Source organism: Aythya marila (assembly GCF_965140915.1).
Source record: "Aythya marila genome assembly, chromosome: 9".
Taxonomy (NCBI): Eukaryota; Metazoa; Chordata; class Aves; order Anseriformes; family Anatidae; genus Aythya; species Aythya marila.
Window position 1 is genome coordinate 14,687,617 of NC_139050.1, and position 19,941 is coordinate 14,707,557.

Here is a 19,941-nt window from a genome sequence, read left to right on the forward strand (position 1 = left end):
CCCTCGGGGGAAGGACTGTAACATCTCTGACCGTGAGCCAGAATCCTTTAATCATAAGGAGATAATCCACTGGGTAATTTGAGGCCAGCGGTCTGCAGGGCGTGGGGGCTGCCTTCTGGCTTTGCTCCTAAGGAGTCAAAAAGTTCTCTGGAAACTGCTGCCCTGGTGAAGGAAACAGAGGGGAAAGCTGCTAGAAAAAGACAATTGGATTTGGGCTTTTAGTTTTCCCCACAAGATCGTAACTTGCCCGCTAAAATAAAAATAAAAACCTTGGTTTGGTCTCTCTTTTAAGGCTATTAGGGAAAAAGTCATTCCACATTGTAACGCCTCACGATGATGGTTTTGTCTGTGCTGTAATATTCATAGAGTGAAGCAAAATGAGGAACTGGGAAGAGCATTTTTATGTAATTTGTGATACCTGCTAAGGCACTTTGCATGCTTATCTCAATGAAGCACTTGTGCAGGGCTCTGTGCTGTTTCTGCTTCTCGTGGCACCGTGCAAATAACTGCGTAATGGTCGGAGCAAAATAAAGCAAATGAAATTTTGGGAGCAGAGATGCTGATGGGGGGTATCCACTGTGAATTCCCAAGGGTTGGGGAGCAGGAGCCCATCGAGCCTGCTTGGAAGAGCAGGACTGAACCCAAGCGTGTCCTGGTACGTTTCTGTAGGGGAGCAGGGCATCGTGCCACGAGGCCGCCTCATCGACCGCCTGTCCGCAGCTCGCCCCAGGCCCCTGCTGCTGCTGCTGCGCTCCTCCTGGCTGTGATTGGGGTGGGAGCAGCCAGGGCTTTGACATGTTCAGTGCGGTATGTTATAGGGCTGCTTGTGCTCAGAGCTCCCCAGCCTTAACTGTGGGTGTGCTGCCACAAATGGAGCACGCATCCAAAGGATGCGAGACTTCTCTCTGCTTTCCAAAGCACGCACCGCTCTTCCTACCTCCTTAATTTTCCATCACCTGCACATTACTGGTGCTCTCTAAAGGCCAGGAAAAATAAGCCCACCTTCCAGTTGCTCTCTGCTGTGCCTGCTGGCACCGCACCGGCCTCCTGTGGGCATTGCTGTGAATGTCACTGCCGCGGCCACCCGGCAGCTGCTGGCAGGGGGAGCTGCTTGCTGTGGAAGCAGGGAAGCACCAGGGCTGCTCGGTGCCCAGATGCTCTCCAGGAGCTTACGTTTAACCAAGAGTGGGTATCCAGGCTCTTTTCAGGCAGGTGCTGGGTGTTTGGGCTTTCTGAGAGGTCTGCGAGTGCTGCTGGCTGTGTTTGTGCAGCTGCGCTTTAAACACCATGCATCAGGTCCTGTTAGTGTGCAGAGCTGCCAGCTTCATTAAGTTAATTATGCCCAGGGCCTTTCCTTCACCTGGTATAATGAGGAGTCACAGCATCCTCTGGATGCCTCCCCGTGGCTGCTGAGCTGGGGAGCTGCAGGGGATTGTCCTCTGCCCCCGCAGCCAGCAGGGCTGGGGAGGGGGCCGCTGCCCTCACCTGCAGAGCCAAATGCCAGGAAGGTGAAGTTGAGCTCATGAGAGCACGTTTTGGTGCTCAGACAAGTCGGGTTTTAAGCTGTAGGGACAGGAACTGCTCCTCGGCCTTCCCAAACCTTCCTCTCTCCGTCAGCAGCCAAATCCCCAGAGCAGCAGCAGCCCTGACCGGGATAAAAGGGCCACACACTCTGCAGCACGTTGGTGACACGGTGGCAGGGACAGATTAACCCTCAGCGGCACAACCAGGATAGTGATGGCAGCTGGTGGGCAGCTGAGAGCCCCCTCCCTTGGGGCGACAGCCTGAAAATGGGCACGTGGCCCTGGGAGCTCCAAACAGTCCTGCTTAGAAGTCCCTTAACCCAGCGTCCACCAAGCCCAGCCTGCTTCACTTCTCTCCGCTCCTCTCTTTGGACCCAGCACAGGAAGGCCTTTTCCACGGGGACCGGAAAATGAAAGCACTTCTGAGCCTGGTTTGTGATGCGTGTGACATCTTTAGTGAAAATGAACATTTTTCCTGCAGTGTTAGCAGACATTTGGGTCCCAAGTGTAGTTAACAAGAGGTTTCAGCCCAGCAGCTCTCACCAAGGAGCTTGGGAAGCACCTGCAGAAATGCACCTCTGTGCCCCGCTCCCAGAGCTGTGCCCCCGTGCCCAGCAGGTTTCCAGCCAGCCTCTTAATTCATTAACAACATTCCAGAGTAATGATAATTAGTTATTCACGAGGAGTCATTTTGGCTTTTCGTGGGCTGCCAGAAGGTGCCTGTGGGACCACGAGGGGCAGCCAGGGAGGCAAGACCCGGGATCGCTCCATGCCAGCTCTGTGCTGGGTCGGAGCCTGAGCCAGGGCCCTGCTGGAGCACAAGGGGCTGCGCTGCGTCTGGTCACACCACTGTTACAGGCATTAGTGAGCACCAGGAAAGCCAGAAGAACTCTGTGAAATGCAACTGTCCCATAGAGCCCCTAACTACTTCCTCTGGCGTAAAAGCTAACGAGGTGCAGCGCTGTGCTCTCCGGCTGTTTTAGTCCCAATAAAGTTAATGCTGAAAACAAAATCCGCTGGAAAAATTGCCAGGAGGCAGGCACAGCACCGGCCCGCTGAGGCCTTGCAGCATCCTGCCCCTACTTGTTAATTGCTGTGATCAATGGCACTGCAAAGGCCACGTCCCAGGGTAGGAAACGCCTAATTGTGCAAACAGGCTATGCTGGGATGGCAAATAGCACCCGGGAGAGAAAGCGGTGATGCGTTAGAAATAATGGGCTCTGGGGGTGATTTTACTGGGCAAGGTAAACTCAAAGATTTATGTAAATAGGCCAGAGATGCGAGGGGCTGCTCTGTCGTTCCTTTGTAATGTATGTGCTAGTCGGAGAGCAGCTGGCAGCGAAGTCCCAGCTTTTTCCAGCGTGAGTTCGTTTCAGCTGTGGCTCTGCAGTACTTGTTCCGTGCGAGCTAAAGCGATGTCCAGCAGAGACTGTGGAGAGAAATGGGTGTTCAGGCAGGAATTTCTGCTTCTGTGTCTCTGTTCTGTTCGTTTTCTGCAAATTTTGAAGATCTCCTCAGGAATAAATATCGGGTAAACCTGTTTCCAGAGAAGAAATACAGAAGCTTTGCCCCCATGATCTGATCTCAGTTGTTGCTGCAGTCGGGATGTGGGACCAAGCCTGTGGAAATTTCCTTTTCCCGAGCGAGCTACTAGCTGGTGCAGCACAAACTGATTTTTATTCCATTAAAATGGAATATAGCGCTGGATATTAATGCTGTGGTGGAAAGCTGTACGCAGCCTTTTTCCTACGTTAATTTCCTATTTTACAGGACAAATTACAAACGTCGGGCTTGCATGACTGGCAGAGCAAGGACTGCTGGAGGCAACATAAACAAATAGTGCTGAATAACAGCGAGCGGGGACTTGCACAGCTCGCAGACAAATGAACAAGCAATGCAGCAAAGGCCAAGCTAGTTAGCTAATGTTTTCCTTTGCAATCTGTGCGTCTACACTGCCCTGTGGGTTGTGATACCCAGCACTGATGGGGCAGCGCTGCCTGGTGTCCTCTGCTGCTGGGTGATGTGCCCAGGGGCGCTCGCCGCGTCTCCCTTGGGTGTGTATCCTGACAGTGGGGCTCTGAAGCTAAGCTTCGCTGTTCGGGTAGGATGACTACGGTAAAAATGGGTGGTGAAGGAGCAGAAACAGTGAGGAGTGCAGGGGATGCATGGGCAGCTTGAACTAGTGCTGCACAACAGGGCTGGGCTGTCATGCAGTGCCGAACAGGGCGGAGGGATAAAGTGCAAACTCTTGGTCTGAAACTCCAACAGAAAGAAATGCTTTATCTCTGACTTGTTGAAAATACATTGAATAAAGCGTACTGAATAAAAGAACAGCCAGGCATTAGACTTACAGAGAAAAACTCCTCTCCCCTAGGAAATGGCATCTGGGGGCTCGTCTCGCAGCCCTGGGGCAGCTCTTGAGGGGTGCAGCTGCGCTGCGTGCATGCTGGCCAGCAGCAGGTGGCAGTGAGCTGCTGGCTGTCGCAGGGGCAGCAGGTCCCCGGTCCTCCCTGCATCCTCACTGTGGGGACACAGGACAAAATATGGCCTGAGAAATGGCCTGTCTTTCCTGGGGAAGTCCCTGAGCCCTCTCCTCGGAAGGCGCAGATCATCTCTCTCTCCTGTCACTGATTTCAAGGGCAGGCGTATTTTCTAAACTCGAGTTGAAATGGTTTGCTTGAAGTTTCTGTTCAACCGAAAACTTCCAGGTTTCAGGGTTTGGGTCAGGAAAGTTTGTTTGGGGTGTGGTGAAGGTGCTGATTTGCTGCACGCAGCCAACAGGGCTGCAATGGTTGCTGTTGGGAAGCAGGGTGGTGAGCTGCTGCACTCTGCTCTACTAGCCTGGGGGGCTGGAGGAAACCCCTCATTTTTCTCACTCTTCTTGAGCCCAGGCATTGAGAGGAGCATTTCTTGGCTGCCAGCAGCCCCGTGTTCCTTTGGCTGACCCTACAGTAAGTCCTGGCCCATGGCAAAACCTCCTGTGATGCTCTGCCCTCGCTGCCAGTGTGACCTGAGCAGTGAGACTGCAGCTCCAGCAGGGGCTGGGAGGGAGGATCTCCATCCCGAGAAGCCAGAGGATGACTCCTGTTCGGGATGCTGCACCAGGTGCTGGGGTGGGGTGAGCCCAGGCAAGAAGGAGCAAGGCAAAAGCTGCCCAGCTCTGGGGACTGTCACAATCACCGAGTGGCTGAAGGGTGGCAGGGACCTCTGAGGGTCACCTGGTCCAAGCCCCCGCTCAGGCAGGGCTTCCTGGAGCAGATCTCACAGGCAGCCTTTGGGTATCTCTGGGGATGGAGACTCCACAACCTCTCTGGGCAGCCTGCACAACCGACCGGTGCTTCCCGATGCTCAGAGGCAACCTCCTGTGCCTCAGTTTGTGCCCGCTGCCTTTCATCCTGTCCTTGGGCACCCCGGGAACGAGCCTGGCTCTGTCCCCACACCCAGGATACCAGGACCCTTTTGCAGCAAGGGCACCTTGCCCACCCACGCTCCCCGGCATCCACAGGGACCCCAAACTCCTTTTCTGCCCCGCTGCTCTCCACCTTCACCCCCATCACGTGCTGATGCAAAGGGGTCTTGCAAATTTGGCCTCGGGGAGGGGTTTCTGCAAGGGTTTTTTTGCCTCGGAGTCGGGCGGCGGCGGCGCGGCTGTGCCGAGCAGCGAGCGGCCGCTGGGGGGCAGCGGCACTCCGCCGGCAAGCGGGGATGCTGCTCCCAAAAAGTGCCCGCAGGAGGGAGGGGTGAGCCTCCCGGTGAGCCTTGTTTGGAAATTATGGAGCAAATCCCCTCCGGAGCAGCCCCCCGAGCTCATTTTTGCGTGCTGGGAAGCCCCAAGGCTCGGCATCGCCCCGGCAGCTGGTGCCAGGTTTGTGCAAAAGGGCCCAAAAGGCGCCCCAGCCCTCTGCCAACGGTGCCACAAGAAGAACTGAAAGTGTAGAAAAAAGTGCCAATATAAAAATAGTGCTTTTTGGTAATCGGTCTGTCTTCTAAAAGCATTTGCAGACATTAATAGCGATGGTACTAAAGGAAGAGAATGAGTTACCCTTCCAAAGGATGCAGTGTAACATAAATTGTTAGTGGAGCCCTTCCTGTGAGCACGGGGTGCGTGCACCTCCCCAGACTGATGTCAGTAGGTGCTGATTTTATCCTCATTTTCTTAAATCCACGTGGGTGTGACTGGGGGCTGCCTACGCCTCTTACAGCATAAGGAGCTGTACAGGGGCCTCATTATGAAAGCCTTGCCCTTCCCGAGCAGCCACTAGGCGTGTGTCAAGGCCCCGCTTCCCAAGATGTGGCTGAGCATCACTTGCTAATAGGAAGCAAAGACCAATTGTTTTCTCCTTTTGCTTCTATGTGGCCTTTGCTTTTTTTTTTTTTTTTTTTTTTTTTTTTTCCTTTACTTAAACTGCGCCTTATCTTAAGCCACGAGCCTCTTTTCATCCTATTTTTCCCCCTGTTCTTTTGAGGCTGCTGTCCGTGTGCAGCCACCACAAGAGCGCAGGGTACAGGACTGGGCTGCTGCCAGAGATGCTGTAGCAGCAGGTTTGTGTCTCCTGGTCCACTGGAGGTCCATGGTACCTGGTCAGCCACAAGGGGAAGTTTTGTAGCTTGGGTAAAAGAAACCCAGGGTTGTTTTTTTTCCTCGTTTGGTTGGCGAGTCTTGTATTTCTGCTCGGTTTATGCAGCAAAGCTGGTGTGGGCAGTTCCCCTTGTGGCAGGCTCTCTCCCTTTCCAGACCCCGTATCTGGCTAGCGTCCTCCTCTGTTGCATATCACTCCATGGATCTTCCCACCCTGGGACTGTCCAACTTCATTATAAAAAGGATGAATTGGGTCACTTCCAATCCCCGTTCAATACCTTATCAGGACTATTCCTTGTGGAAAAAGCAAAAACTGGGTTTGTTATAAATTATAGACCACTAGAAACAAAACTGGGAAAACTGTGGCTCAGATGTGCAGGGGTGACCAGGGTGCCCCTCAAAACCAAAAACAATGTTGGATTTAGAGGCAAAATGAGTTCTGATCACTGTTTTTGAAAAAATACCTGAATTTGTAATCTGAGGTGTCCTATGCTGCTCCAAACAATTCTGTAATTGTGCTTGGGAGACAAATCAAGTTCTGGGATACTTTGCAATCCCCCTCCCCCCAAAAATACAGTGGAAGTTTTAAAAATTTGGGTTTTTCACCAAATTAATCTTTTAAGGGTTAAATAACCTGGAAAAGAAACAAGATTAAGCAAAACAAAGCCTTGCTTGGCACCTCTGTCATCCTCCCCGCTTTGGGGCTGCCGAGCTCTCGCATCTTTGTTCTGCTTGCAGAGGGACCGTGGTGCTAAACATTGAAGTCCTGGTGGAGCAAGGTGGCAACCTTGTCATTTCCAGCAGTGCCACCGACATCCTGCGAGCTGTAAATCTGCTGAAACAGGCAGCGAGGGGATGAGTGTGGCGGGGGGGAGGCTGAAGGCTGCTCTGCAGCAGCGGGGCCAGGCGTTCCCTTTACAGCCTCGCAGGGGGAGGTAAAATACGAGGGGGTCACAGCTCGTGGTGCAGAGGAGCTGAGCCGGCAGGCAGAGATGTGTCAGCAGAGGGGTGTGCTGGTCCTTTACAATGGGGGGCCCTTCCTGACACCTCCAGGAACGTTTCTTTGTGAGTTTTCCTGTGGCGAAGGCTCACAAAAGCATTATCATCACCCTCGGTTATGGATGGGAGGAATTGGAAGCGTGGGCAGGAGGAGCACCAGTGGTCACTGCGGGGCGGTGGTGGACCTGGGTGCAGCACCGAGCCTGCTGCTGTGGTGCTTTGCCCTTGGCATTGAGGATGGTCTGCAATGGTCGTGTCCTAAATGCTTCAGTGCCGTGCTAGTGAATCAGGCAGAAAGCCTGCTCTAAGATCAGCCAGTCTGGGTTTAGAGCTGGCATAATCATAATTCCTGTGCCACCAGAAGCAGGGGGGGAAGGCAGCAGATAAAAATCAGAAAATTAGAATTTATTACAATAAAAGCCAAAGTGCTAGAAGCCAAAACTGTCATTGTAATGCGAACTCTATTTTGATAGTGTCCTATTACACTGTGTAAGAGGTTGAACACGCGTACGAATATCTCGGCTGGTAATTATCTGATTTGTGATATGTAGCTAATGTGTATTTGTTGTTCTGCCCTACATTATGCAGCAGCAATTCATTTCTAAACAGCATTGGCTGGCGATGTAGCACTTGGGTGCAGAAATTACAGGCATAAGCATAAGTTTTCCTTAGGCTGAGTAGTGGGGAAGAGGGGAGACAGCGGCCCTGGCAGGTCACCAGGGCTCCTGCTGTGAGCTGTCCACGAACGCAGCTCACCTGCTCCTTTAGCCCATGCAGCCCTGCGTGTCGCACAGGTGAAGGGGACCACCTAATGCAGAAGGTGACACTGCCTGGCTTTGCAAGGGGCTGATGGAGCTGTTGTGGCTTTCAGAGGAGCGAGGGACCCCGTGCAGACAGTCCCTGAAGCAGCGCTTGCAACTGAAGTGGTGGAGGAAAAATCACATTTGGGCTCTGGGCAGGCTGCTGCCTGAGGCTGGAGGCTCCACCAGCTCTCCGAGGGCACAGTTTATATCCCTGAAGCTATTTCTCTCCTCGAGTCACCCAGTCCAGCAGAACGCCCCCTGCCCCAGCTGACACTGGATGCCCAGGGTGCCCAGCAAGCAGAGCAGACATTCAGATGGGAGGGTCCTGCCTGGCATCCTCCCCATCCTGGGGTGAGCTGGTGGCAAGCAGCGGCCCTGCAGCCGGCGCCGATCGATAGCAAAGATCCGCAGGAGTGGCTTTCAAATTAGATAAGCTTTTGAGCCGCTGTCTGAATGATAGTAACGATATAAACACTTGACTGAGTACCCTCCTGTCACTGCATCCCTAACAACACTTGCATAACATCGGTTGTGTTTTATGGGATCTTATTTTCCTGCGCTTTGTTTAATGACACCACTAAATAAAAACACTCAATAATTGCCGCCGCTTATTTTAATTCATCAGTTAAATGAGAAAGGCCATTAGGACAGATATATTTTAAGATGGAACAATTAGCAAAGGTTAAGGGGACAGTGCTCGTTTAAAAAACATATTGAGCATATATCAAATGTCTCCCTGCTCTTAGAGCCTTAAAAAGGGGCTTGATAAAGACCAAAGCTATTGTTGCTGCAGATGAGAGGAAGGGTCTCCTGGCTTCTGGTATTGCAGGCTGTGCCTTGTCATCTTTCCACAAATGTGTGCAAAAACAAGGGGGCAGGATGAGAGTGGAGATGTGCCCACGAGTCCTCTTGGAAGTGCCTTATTCCTCTGATAGCTAGAAACCACGTCTAATTTCTAGTCTAAATTTATTCTTGGCCAGTTTCTGCCCGTTTGCTCTTGTGCCAGCATTGTCCTTCAGCTTATCTGTCCTCTGGCTGCTGTAATTTATGCCCTGTTTACATTTCCTTCTGCCTGGGCAATGAAGATCTATGAAACATGTCCATTCTACTTTAGTTTGTAGCCAGTTTCACTTTCTTAATTGCTCTGGTGCCAGGGTTTCAAGCAACACAAGGGAACATCCTTTGTTTTAAAAAGAAAAGCTTTCATTCAAGCTGTGTAACGTTACGGGCATGTTTTCTGTTTGATTGAAGGGTTATAAATGCTCATTTTTTTTCACAAAATTGAGAAGCTAGGCCAAATTTGAGCTGACAGAGTCCGTGTGAAATAGTTTAGATAAATAGCAACAGAAAGAAGACTTTTCAGACCCACTGTGGTGCCAGGGGTCAAGAAAGAAAAGCGAGAGGCGTGCATCAGTTGCTGGAGGTATAAAATAACAAGGCAGGGAGTAGTGTGTGGCTTTCTCTAGAATGATTGCCTCGTGCCCGCCTCCTCGTGCTGGCTGGTTTTTGAAGGGGAACATTGCAGCAGTCTGTCTGGCATGTCTAATTGGGGTGAGAGCTGGTGCCTGCAGCACTGGGGTGTCTCGCATGCCCCAAGTTCATGGAGCTTTGGTAGCACACAGGGCTGGGAGTAGATCCCTCAGCTCGCAGAGGGATCCCTGGAGCATCGTCAGGTCTGGAAGCCGTCTTCATGCTGTCCGTTTTGATCATCCCAGCCTGCGGTTTTTGGCTTGTGACAGTTGAGACTTGCTAGAGAATAAGCAAGGACCTGAAAGTTGTTGAAGGTAATGAAGTGTCTATGAAATATGCTCCGTCACAAGGACATGTTTGCGTTGCATACGTTCCTTTTGCTGCTCCCGTCTTTGAGCTTCTTTACCTGCATCGTTAATGAGGAGGCAGACACTGTCCTGGTAGCTCCAGATCTTCAGACTTAATTTCCTAAGTGCCTGAGGAAGTTGCTGCAGGGTTAGAGGTGTCTCTGTTGCTCAGTCACTTCACTGTCACATCCGCCTTTTTATACGAGGGCACCTTTTTTTGAACCCCACAGTTGGCAGCGTTTGAGGTGGGCTGGAGAGGTATCAGATGCACCAGTTTCTGGAAGCACCTGCCGTAGCAGGGTGAAGAAACAATGTGCTTCTCCCAGCACTGAGAAGGGAGCACATATTTTGGACATTCTTTAAAAAACAGGAAAATCCCCAAAGCCAAGCAAATGGGAGACAAAGCCTGCGTGAGGCTTTAGAAAACAAGCCAGAGAGAGAGCAGCCTTGGAGCCAGTCTCACACCTGACCTGCTCATGCTGCTGGTGGAGGCATAAGCCAACCATCCTCAAGGCTGGAATGAGCCAGCATGTTCTGCCTCAGCTCCCTTGGATGGGGAGGTTTTCCAGGGATTCAGGGCCCCTGGAGCTGCTGTAGACAGAGGCAGCAACAGGATCCACACCTGCTGAGGAACAGGGGCCTCGGGAGTTAGGGAGCCTTATAAAAAACACGTTGTGCATCCCTGGTGGAGAGGATCTGAGTATGAAACTAGCAGTTCCCTTTCTCTGTTGCCCTGGCCCTCTTTCAACTCTGAAGGATGCTCTTTGGGCAGGAAATCCCTGCACATCTGTGTGGTTAATGGGTAGCTGGTCAGCCCTGCATGGGGTGCTGCTGATGTCAGCTGCCATATTGCCACCTGTACCCAGCCCAAAGCCATGTTCTCCTTAATTACTGAAAAAATGTCTCTTCAGAAGCCTCCCAATAATTACTCAAGCACCCACTTAAGTGGCTTTTAATTTAGACTCCCCACCCCCACACTCATACAATTTCCAATCACAAGCACAGCTAATCTTGTGGAGAAGCTTTTGCAGGAAGAAACACAAATAACTTGCCCCCTGGTTCATACCACCTTGCGTGAACTTTGGTGAGCCCACAGCATCCCAGAAGACGACATTTCCAACAGGCCAGAGCAGACGCCTTCAATCATAATGAAAGATGAAAGCTCTTGTTGTGAGTTTCCCTGCATCTGACAACACTTGGCAGCGCTACAGCACCTTTAGTTGGAGTGCTGCTGGCTGCCTTGCCAGCTCGTCACATCCCTAGAGGCTGCCCCGTGCCCTTGCTGCCCCTCCAGTGCCCACAGGCTCCTCCAAATGCCCTGGGGCCAGCCCCAAGGATGGGTCATGGCCACTGTGCTGGGTGCCATGAGGGGGGCAGCTGACAGTGCCTGGGGCGGTGGGGAAGGAGAATGGGGGAGGACGGCTGGGGAAAAGAGAGCTCCCAATTTTGCAGCCCTCTTTGTGGTGTTAGAAAGGGAAACTCAGGGGTTCTTGTGCTCTCATCCCAGCTGTTTTCAAGAGGGGAGGCTTTAGGACAGGACTTTGGTGGGTAAGCAGGACCCATCGCCTGTTTGTCCATGCTTGGTAGAAGGGCATTGGTCTCTCCAGTTATTTCTGCTGTTTCTTGGGGGTAGTCTCTGCACCCCAAATTCAATCAATGGCTTGTCTGTATGAGGGCTCTAACAGCCCTTTAACTGAATAATGTGTTTTGTGTTAATCAGTGGAATAAGACTAAAGAAACTCTAGCTCTTTCCCTGAAGTGAGAAAAACGTACACACGGAGGGAAGACAGGCAAGCAAGAACAGATAGCCAAACAGAGAGGAGGAAAGAAATCGCACAGTATGGGAAATCCTTGCCCAAGGTGAGCTGTAGAGATGGTACAAATAAAGGAAGCAAGGGTACAGGGTCGCTTCTGCTTCAAGTACTTCTGGAGTTCAGCAGTCTGAGGGCAGAAAAGGCCAAGGATGCAATTCATGGGAAGGCGACACGTCTGAGTGCTATAGGTTGAGAGGCTGTGATGGATGGCTGTAGAAAGAGCAGCCAAACAACTGGTAATGGAGCTTTTTTTCCCTTCAAAAATGCCACTTTATCAAAACTGTGGGAGGGAGAAAGGAAATAGTAATTTCAAAAAAAATAAATAAAAATCCACTGCACAGGGATTTAAAGACTGGATTTCATGGCACTGCTCTGCCTTGTGCAGAAGCAGAGATGTGAGTCCTGGTCTTGAGGGTGGTGTGGCCACCAGCTCCCCCGCAGCACTGTGCTTTCTCGTTCCTCTGACATTTCACATTGAGCTCTGGAAGGTCTCATTTTCATTCCTTGTGGGGAACAGACATAGCTTTGAAACCTCAAGGTTTTCTGCAAAGTGGCTTTCTGTTCATATTAGTTCTGGCACTAGGCGAGTCCCAGAGGTCAGGAGGAAAGGACTATTTGTGGTTGCACAGCCTGGTCTCCTGCGTTACTCGAGTCCAGACTGCACAGAGCAAGCCCAGGAAGTCCTCTGTGACAGGAATATCAATAGGGCAAGAAACTTCTAGAGAAGTGAGATCTGGATGAGAGGTTAGGAAGAGCCGTTCCCGGCTGAGGGTGGTGCAGAGCCATGTTCCCAAGGGAGCTGTGGGATTTCCACTGCTGCAGGTCCCTCAGCAGGGCTCAGACCAACCTTGTCAGCGGTGATGAAGGCGCTGCTGGCATGGTGCAGGGGTGACCTCTCCAGGGTCCTTTGTACCTTGTGTGCTATGATATCAGCTCATCTATTTTTGAAAGAGGTTGACTCTTAGGATAAAACGATAGAGAATCCATCACAACTCTTGCCATATCATTCTCTTGATGAATTACCTTTGCTATTAACAATAAATACGAGCCTTGCCTTGACTTATAGCCTCCGGATCTCATCCTGACTTTGCTGGATTGAAGAGTCCCTTGTTTTCAAAATGTTCTTACTGAGAGGTGAGAGATTTATCAGTCAGGGCCAAGTCCTCTCTGTCATTCTTTTGGATGCAGAGTGCCTCAAACATTTTCCTCCCATGGCCAGTCTTTCAGCAACAGCAAACTATCAGTGGCCACAGTATCACCAGACTGAGTACAGCAGATCAACAAGAATCAGCTGGCCACCAGACTTTGTGTCTTCTGCCTTAAGGGTGTTTGCAGAATTGGGTACAACTGGAACAGCATTTCTGCTTCTGCTCCACATTGCTCTGCTGGGGCACCCCAGGGTGGCTTGGGCTCTCTCAGCTGCAGTCCTGCAGAGAGAGCTCCTGCTCAGTCATATATCTCTCATGGCTCGCAGTTCCAGAGCCACTGCCTTCTGGAAAAGTGTGCCCAGTTTTGAAGTAATACAGCCTGCACTCTTTGTCCCCAGTGGTTTGTTCTGTCTGCATTAAAATGAAACTTGTTTGAATGCACTCTGTTTCCCGGTCACTTCGGGTTTGTCCCTTCACCAGACCTGCTGCGATCATTAATTACAGCTGCATTAGTCTTTGCATCCTTGGCAAACTTAGATTTGCTTCCAGGCTACTGATATCTTTATTGTTGTCTGGATTGCAATAACTGTTTGTGAGACTCAGGGGAGAGAAGATATGGGATTTCATTTTACTGGGGAGATGGAAAAGTTGATTTACTGCTGGGGAGGGAAATAAATGGCAAAACAAATAGCAAGAGGTGTGTTTTGAGGCAGGGAGGTATGTGGGGGAAGTGATGTATTCACCTAGGTCGTCGTTATGTGGCGTTTTAGGACACCAGGGAATGTGGGAGTCTTCAAGCCTCGTCCTGTCTGTATGACAATTGTAATCTCTTATTTACATGTAGTGCTGAGAATGCCTTTGCAGGATGTGGGAGAAATAAGCAGGTTTGGTTAAATAAGATGCAATCTGGATGCGTGTAACTTCAGAAGCATCCTGCGGGCAGGATTAATGGCCCAGCACTCCTGCTCTGCAGAGCTTGATGGCAGTGGGAGTACCAGGGTTTGTCTGAGCCGCTGCATCTCCCGTGAGCTCTCTGAGCTGCAAGGAGTCTTTGCCGAGTGTCAGAGCAGGCAGCTGCCCCTTTGAAGCACGGCTCTCCCAACACGGCAGGATTAGAGATCCCACCTAGCTTAGGCTGTGAGACAAGCCAAGTTTGGGGTCAGGGAACTTTCCAAGGCTTCTTTCGATCTGTCAGAATCCATTATGTGCGGATAGAGAGATTTATGGGGCTGGAGAGAGTTTGTTAGTTCTCCTTGACAGCTTTGCTCCCTTCCTCCCCATCTTGGCCTATGCCAGTGCCACACACGCATTAACGAGGTTGATGCCACCAAGCCTTGACTTGCTGGGGAGCAGATGGTCCCACAGCACTGCTGGAGGAATGCAATGGGGGTTTTGTTCTCCCTCCCTTCTTTTTATCATTCTCAATCACATCATTGGGCTGTTTTGCCTCAGCCAAGATCTAATCAGGGAGGCTCTGTTTGACTTTCAGCAAAGTCAGCTTCACAGAAACTTTGAATTGAAAGGCTTTTCCCCAACTGTTTTGAGAACAGTTTTGGTTGGAGGTGGTGTTTGGCTGCATGGTTACAACGTGAGGAGGTTTCATGGTGTGAGCAGCTCTTCTTCCCCACAGGGAGGGGAGAAACGTGAGCAGCACCTTAGCCTTGGGCCTGAAACTGGGCCGCGGGGCCACGGTCCCCTCCCCAGCCACAGCACAGCACCTCAGGGAAGCGGGCACCTCTCACGGTGTCGAAAGTGTGGGTTGAAATGGGCTGCAGCCTGTAGGTTGTCCTCAATAGGATTCAAAGAGCACGATGGGGAAGGCTGGAGGAGTTTTCTATTCATGAAAGTGCCACTGCCCTGCGGCCCAAGGCCTTGGCCTCTGTTCAGGCAGAGAAGAGGACTCTGTGTGCAGTCTCAGGCCCACGACCGGGGTGATTCTGTGGTGGTTCAGCATCTAAATCATATTCTGCATTAAGCACAAGGTGCGTGGTCTCTTCCTCTTTCTCTCGTGCTGTGAATACAGATGCAGGACCTGGGGTGAAACTTGAAGTCCCCATGCTCCTTCCCCCTGCAGCTCCTGGCAGGATGCTGTGGCTTAGGGCTGTCAGCGGGTGGCTGCAGGTGAAAAAGTCCCCAAGGGGGCAGATGGAGGAGTTGCTGGGTGGTGCAGGGAGCCTGCTGAGGAAGAGGAGGCAGGGGGAGGAAGGAAGGAAGGCCGTGGTCTGTCCTGTCTTTCAAATGCAGCAGCTGTGGTACAGGCAAGGCAACGCTTGGGTCTTCTTCCCACAGCCTGAGGTGTGTGCCCCTAAGCCTAGAGCAGCTGGTTGCCTCTGTGTCCCTTGTGTGGGATGAGGGGCTCTGCCCTGCACAAGGTTATCTGCAAGTGCAGTTCCTTTCCTTTCACTGCTCCTTGATTGCAGACCCTTCAGTGAGGCTCTCTCCCGATGTGGGAGCAGTTTCAGATGCCTCCCCTGCTGCTAATCCCTTTGAGTCCGTCTGGTGGAGACCGCCTTTGCAGCAGGATGCAGGCAGCAGAAGCACCCCTAGATGATCTCATTCCCTGCCACTTTCAGCAGGTGCTTCCAGAAACTGGGAGACAAAGAATATTCAGCTTCTTGAAGGAAAATGCACCAAGACATTTCCATTCCTAGACAGCCACAGTCGCCTTCAGTGAAGTAAAGCTTTCTTGCATTCCCTGCCTCCACCTGGTGTAGGCAACAAGTCACTGAGGAGAAATAAAGCCTTCTTTGTTAAGCAGAAATCCTCTCTTAGAAAGCAAAACCATATATACGAACATATAAAACCCAAGCAGAACTATTTTCTTTCCTGGGCTCCACTTGGCTTTGCTGTGTCGCTGCTGCTTGTGGCCCAGTTTTTGCAGCAGTGGTCTCATTCTGCAATCTGCGTAACCGCTTACCTGCCACTGGCTCTAAGACACAGCCAAGCCCAACTTCTCCCCGGGCTGGAGTTGTTTCTAAAGGCACTGCGTAAGCTAATGAATACTCTCATGATGAGTTGCAAATTTGGTTTTAATTGAATCTTTGAAGCCAAAAAAAGGGGGTGAGGGGCCCATTAAATAAATTATTTTAATATAGCAGTCAGATGATGCAGGCTCTTCTGTGCTTATTAAAAGGCCTAGTCAGCTCAGAACTCAGCTGTGCGAGAAAAGACCAGAAAGCCAGCCAGTTTCCCTGCTCTGCCGCTGTTTTAGGGCCAGATCTCTCTCCCAGAACAGCAGATTTTTAAGGGGCCGTGTGAATTCTTATTAGGCATCCAAACATAGATATAAAGCCATGCATTGTAAACGGAATTACCCTGAGCATAAAACAAGCAAAATACTGTAAGATCTTTTCTTTTCCTTATCAGGTTACCCAGGCATGTTGTTTTTTTTTTAAAAAAGTCCACCCACGCAGAGAGACTGGGGAATGCCAAAGCTGCATGAATTTTAATTATGCTAGACACGCAGCGAAGGGCTACCTTGTAAAGAATAAAGTTAATAAAACATGGATATGGGCTTAATTCCACTTAATAAGCAGACCTGACAAAGCACATATTTTAGATGTAATTTACCCAGTGTGGAAATTGGGTACAATTCTTAAAAGGTGGCTGCATGCAGACTTTCAAACCGAGCGGCGCTTTCCTATTGGAAGAGCTTTGTTGCTATGCTGCTCTGAAATGGTGAATTAGGCCATTCAGAATTACTGGCCAGGCATGGGTGTCATTCTTTTCCCCATTCAGCTACAGAAACGCACTTATACATTTTAAAGTAGCATTAAATTTAAATCTCTTCCTTAACTTTCGTGCATGCATTTTCAGTAGCTATGCAGAAAAAAAAAAAAAAGAGAGGGGAAAAAGAAAAAAAAAAGCATACATTTCTATCTGTAGTTATCTCCCTGTGTACAGAATTAGTAAAACAGAGATCTGTCTAATGACTGAATCTACAGAACGTAACCCATGGCTTTTGAAGGCTCTATGAAAAATAAACAGGATATTCTGTTAGCAGCCCTGCGGGAATTATTGCACTTCGCTGAGGAAAGATGCCAGTAACCTCCGTTTTGACCTAGATAGATCATTCTGTTTAGGAAGGTAAGGGAAGGCAATTCTAGATCTCTTCTCTGCTCAAGCCACCAAAGCCCTGACATTCATCTAGGTCTTCATTTTAAACCTCAGTACTGAGGAGAGAAGAGTTTATTTATCCAGTGAGCAAAACCTCAGAGATGACAGTGAAATGTTGAAATGTTTATGTTGGCCTCCTTCCACAGCCCGTGCCTAATGCCTAGCCTCCTTTGAGCTCAGGGTGCAGAATTACTGGTGTTTAATAAGCACCGGCAGTCTGCTTCTCCAGCAGCGTGGGCAGCCTGACCCTCTGCTTGCTCCTGTGTGCGGGATGGGGCCTTTCTCCACAAACTGTAGGAGTATTGGGGTCTCTCTCCACCGTGATCAAAACATGATCTTGCTTGTTCATTTTATGAATGGGTGCTGTTCTCTCCTTCCCTCTTCAGAGTGCAGGCTGCGCGGCTTCCTGGGCTGGGACTGGAAGTGAGGAGGGAGCCCAGGGGAGAAGAGGCAGGGGAGAGGAACTGCCTTAATAATTACATAATACGGGATATTAATATTCTATTAGTGTTTTTATAGAGAGATAAAACGATGTGGACAGAGAGATATATAAAAAACGATGTGCCTTAAGGAAAAATGCCCCATTGGCCCAGTTTGCTCAAACAATTCAAGCTCCACTGGCAGCAGGGAGGGACGCAGCCCCTGCCTTCGGCACTGGCTCGTGGAGCAGTGAGTGCTGCACCACCCTCAAAGCTGCTGCAGGTGGAGATGGATGGAGATGGTTGCAGCTCCGTTCACCCAACTGGAAGTTGGAGGAGAGAACTTCTGCTGGCAGGGTACAAGGCATGAGAGGCTTGTCTGTTTTGCTTGGCAGCCCACCCAAGATAACACATTTCACCTGCAAGAATGACAGTGCAGGGACATGATGAGATTGGCCTTTGGTTCTCTGGCTCGAGACCGCTCTGGGCTTGCTCCATCTTTGTGAAAGCATGGGCTGCTCAGCAAATGTTGTGAAGCTGGGGCGGGATCCAGAGTGGTGCAGAGCAGATGCGCATGCCAGTAATGTCACCAGGAGTTCATGGCGCCGTGCCTGCACTGAGAACCAAACCCTGTGGACTACTTGGCCATCTATAAATAAAGACAGACCTGTGTGTTAGCAAATGCAATACTATATTCAGTTTCACAAGCTCAACTTTAATTTAATTCCATCACTGCAGAGGCAGAGAGACCTGGGAGAAGCATTTCTTCTCAGGGTTGCAGCAGCACTCTTTTCAGACCCACAAATCACCAGGAGAACCTGTGACCAGCTTTGTCGCCGATTAGGATCATTTTTAAGTGTAGAGCTGCTGCTTTTCGTTTGCAGCTACACGAGAAAACAAATGAGTCGCATGACAAAGTAAGTGAAACTTATCTAATACAGCGGGGGATAAAACGGCATTCTTTTACCAGAGATTTGAAGACTACAGGCAGAAAGTATCTTCGTATAGAGATGGAAAACCTCTTTCTTGGGAAGATATCAGATTTGCTCACATCCTTTGAAGATGAAGCTTTGGATAATTCACTGGCAGTTCAGGCAGTGATTCTCTGATTGCAAACAGCTTTCTTTAGGCCATGCCTGTACCTTGTACTGCAACACTCTTTGATGTCAAGTGAAATAATCCAGCAGAGAAAATTAAAATACGAAGCATTTTAGTTACAGGAAAGGGAAGAAAAATCTTTATTGATTGGGACAGTGAAATCTGCTCCAAAAAGTTGGCAGCGGTTAAAAGGAGATCAACAGCCAGACATTTATATCTCCCAAATGGTTTTGAATATCTTCCTCCCCTGTTCTCCCTGGGAGAACCCGATTCCACCTCGTGTTGGCATGCGCACGATTAAGAGTGAAAATCAGGAATTAATGCTAGAGTTTGGCTAATCTTTGTGGTCACAATGGGTGGAGGTTTCGCTTGCCTTTTTTCCCCATGTATTACAATAGTTTAGAGCTGACGTTCTTGTCGCCAAGTAGTGACACAGATTATTTTGCTGAAGTTGGTAATTCCCAGGGGGTGTCCCCAGTTGGTTTAAAGTGCCCTCTTCCACCAGATAAGTGCTTCACCCCACGGCTTCTGGTCTGGGTGTGCACCTGGGGCAGCTGAGATCCCCTCTCCGTGCTCCCCCAAGTGTCTTCCAGCTTCCAGGTGCCTTCTGCACGTAGCCGTGCTAGCTGATACTCGGACCTGAAATCTGGTGAGCCACCATCCTTGTGGCAGCCACAGCAGTCACTGACGTGGATGACCAGGGGCTTCTGCACCTTCGGTTTAGTTCGGTGCAGCCTACAGGCTGCAGACAGGGGCTGGGGGTGCCCCGAGCAGCGCAGCTCCTGCTCCAAAGCTGCGCTCTGCCTTGGGACCCCTGGCGGCAGAGGCAGCCCCGGGGAGCCGGGGGCTGCTGCCGCTCTCCGCCTGCCCGGGGAAAGCCGCGGAGCTGCTCGGGGCTGGGCTCTCGGGAGCCTTCGGCAGCGGCCGAGGAGATGCTGGGGGTGGCCGCACGCCGCTGGCTGCTCGGGGGAAGCCCGGCGGGGGCGGCCGGGGGGTGGGGGGCTCCCGGGGGCTGCCCGGCCGGAGGGGCAGAGGCGGCGCGGAGCTGCAGTCTGCTCGCTCTGCCTGCGAGCTTTTTTTTCTCATCCGAACCTCGATCACGTAGGATTGCGTAGAGGAGGAGGAGGAGGAGGAGGAGGAGGGCGAGCGGGAGCAGCTGCAATTCTCCCCCAGCCCCCGGTCGGTACCGATCCCCCCCCCCCCCACTCCACCTTCAGCCGCCGCGGGGCTGCGGAGCTCCCCGCCGCTTTGGCAGCGGCCCCGCTCGGCGTGGGCGTCCGGGGGGGGCTTCCCCGGCCCCTCCTTCCCCTCTCTCCTCTCCTCCCCCCGGCTCCCCCCTCCCCGTTATTCCTCGCTGCCGGACCGAAGGATGCGGGCGAGCGGCGAGCACGGCGCGGCTCCTCCTCGCCCCGCCGCCGTCGGGCGGCCCCGCGGAGCATCCTGAGCCCCGCGCGGAGCGGCAGCCGCACCCCCCGCCCTCCTCCTCCTCCTCCTCCTCTTCTTCCTCCTCCTCCTCCTCGTCCTCGCATCGCTCCTCCTGCCGCTGCAGCCGGGCCCGGGGCCGCCCCGGTGCCGAGCGGCCGCAGCCCCCCGCCGGGCCGGACGATGCGGGGCGCTGGCGGCGG

The 19,941-nt window shown here is 51.4% G+C and overlaps 1 protein-coding gene across 2 annotated transcripts in view; it reads left to right on the top strand.

Annotated features, from left to right (window-relative positions):
• FGF12 (fibroblast growth factor 12) overlaps window positions 1-19,941 on the top strand; it is a 205,963-nt gene that overhangs the window by 90,577 nt on the left and 95,445 nt on the right. The window lies entirely within an intron of this gene.